The sequence below is a fragment of the Morone saxatilis genome, unplaced genomic scaffold (assembly GCF_004916995.1).
Source record: "Morone saxatilis isolate NCDOM2014 unplaced genomic scaffold, NCSU_SB_2.0 Contig24, whole genome shotgun sequence".
NCBI classification, from domain to species: domain Eukaryota; kingdom Metazoa; phylum Chordata; class Actinopteri; family Moronidae; genus Morone; species Morone saxatilis.
In genome coordinates this window covers 760,319-763,210 of record NW_023339807.1, presented here as the reverse complement: position 1 = coordinate 763,210, position 2,892 = coordinate 760,319, and positions in this window count along the sequence as shown.

The window sequence follows — 2,892 nt, the reverse complement described above, 5'->3', positions numbered from 1 at the left end:
AATCAACAACCTTCTGATTAGTGGACGACCCGCTCTGCCTCTGAGCCACAGCCGACATATGTTATATATGTTCTGGATGTCATGTCAATCCTATATATAATATGGGTAGTATATTTCCCATATTTGTGCTGTAGGTCATAGCCCGATATTCAGGCCTTAGCTTCTAGCTTGCCTGTGTGCTCCATCAAACACCCTGCCACAGAAGCAACGATGTATTGGAGGTGACGCATGGCCTTTTATACCACCTTTTCACAAACTTTTCCATGACCCCTGGTGGTCCATCCGTGGTGGTATTGTGGGGGGGGGGTATGTGAAAGAGTTTGAAATAAATATGTGTACAGATGAATTTTTGTCCATTAAATCAGACATAAATAATTTATTTTTCCCTTGTCAGTGGTATAATTATTAGAATATAGAAGCACTCAATGTCTGCCTGATATCCGTTCTTAAGACGCAGACTGACAACAGTAAGACAAAAGTCTACACCACCCCCAGAGTGGAACTCTTGTCTTCAGTCAGTGGGTGCTGATGGCATTTGTCCAGCCTTTAATCTCATGGATTACTCGAATTTGCCATTATGGATCATATTTTAACATTGCTCACTTGCCAAGAGACAATGCAGTTTCATGTTAAAGTCAGAAAATAGACTTGAAGGCTAAAAGGACATTTTAACTGGTATTAGGTTGTGCTTGCTCCATGCCTGTGTCATCTGTTTGCTATGATTTCCCATGGTGCACTGGAAGCAATTCCCAAGAAGCATGTTAAAGCTACAGTACGTTGTTTTTAAAGATGTTTTTTAGGCTAATGACTTAAATAGACAGGATAGCCTAAGGACACACCTGGCACAACTGTCAGGATATAGTGAAAGTTTTAGCATGACAAAATGTTTTTCATTAGAGTTACTTATTTTACATATACGTTACTTACTTTAAGTTTCAAGGTATGGAACATCAGAGTGTTCAGTATTAAATTACTAAATAACTAAATTGTGTAAAATATATAAATTAAACAATAGTTTATAAAATAAATTATTAAAAGTCTCATTATTATGAAATGGTATCCCATAACTTTTATTTTCTTAATAGAGTTTTATTGGAATTCACGTGTTTTATACATACATTTTTATTTCTTGTTTTATATCATTATGTCCTTTCCATTTCACATCAAGTGTGTTTCCTTTAATTAAGAAAAAATATCGAATAAACTTAAGAAAGAAAATGAGCTGAAGTAATTTCTTCAATTATTTTACAAATTGTTGATTATTTATATATTTTTTACAATTTATTAAATTAACATCGAACATTTTGGGGTCCTAATTTAAGCAGCCTGATACTTGGCGCTACCAAAGTTTGCTTGAGAAAGGTTCTCTCAGTACTCAAAAAGAACCGCTCATTGATTTATATACACCCCCAGACCAATAGTTGGAGGCATGAGTGACACACAGCATAAAAATTGTAAAGTAGAGGAAAGAAGGGAAGATTGACAAAAAACCAGAGCAAATCCTGGCTGAGAAAATGGCTTTTTTACAACCTCTTTTACAATAACCAGTATTCATTGCAATACATGCCTCAAGAGTCTCTGTAAAATAGATTCTGGCCACTGGAAGAGCAGGATGAAGGTGCTTTAACATGCACAAAATACACATTTGTAAGGAAGTTATGACAGGCCCCACTGCACACTATGATGACGGGCCCTAGCTACCTACAGAGACTTGAGACTGAAGACATCATCATGTCATGTAATGAAATCAGAAACCCTGTCAGTTGCTGGATTTTCTCAAAAGTAATATAAATAAAATATATATAAAAAAATGTTTTGTTACTGCATATAAAAGTAATAAGTTACTAGATAAAATAACTTTTAAATGTCTGATTCAACCTTTTTACACCTCTCTCATCCCTGAAATCTGATCGGACACCTCAAGTGCCACCAGGTTATCCCAACCTCTGCCACTCTGTCTTTCAGAGGCTGTAACGAGCACAGTTTTAAAGCTTGAGTGAAGACACTGGTGTCATATGAACCTAGATGACCTAACACAGGGGGCTAAATGCTCCAGAGTTAGGTTACATTTTAACGATGGAAATCATGGCATGGCCATTTTCAAGGAGATCCCTTGACCTCTGACCTTGAGGTATGTGAATGAAAATAAGTTCTATAGGTACCCACGAGTCTCCCCTTCGCAGACATTAACCACTATGCTAATCCCATGCAGTTTTTGGCAACAATATGCAGTTTTTGTATGTGGTGTAAAAGTGTTATTTTTGCCTAGTGTATTTGAATATTTCTGCATACTGGGGTCCATAAACAGTGTTGGAATTACATACATTTACAATGACTGGAAAGCTGAGACACATACTTAGGACTTACAGCTGTCAGCAATATTATTTTAGTGTTGCTGTGCTTATCACTGAAACAATTCTCCATTTTGTCGAGCATAGTTTTAAAAAAATACCTATGAAACATCAAATGTATAATATACTTAACATTAATGATCAGAAGTTATTTCATAGAAAGCCAATGTCATTAAAACAACCCACTTGGTAGAGCAGTGGTTTAGAAAATGATTTGACCTTCATGAGACTTTTTTCTCATATCAAGTTACATAATTCTTTTCAGTAAGACCTCTGAACCTGTAATGAAACAGGCACAAGAGATTCAGTGCTCTGCGTTTTACCACCAATATAAATCAAACATTTTTAGTCTTATCACCTGACTGGTGAGGGAGTGAGTGGAGCTCCCTCACAGATTTTTTGTCACTAACATCCTGTAAGGAGGGAACAGAACTGGCAGCCTTTTTGGGGAAAACCTGGTCTGATTAGGAGAGACGGCATCCATCCCACTTTGGACGGAGCGGCTCTCTTATCTAGGAATATGACAAAGTTTATTTCTAAA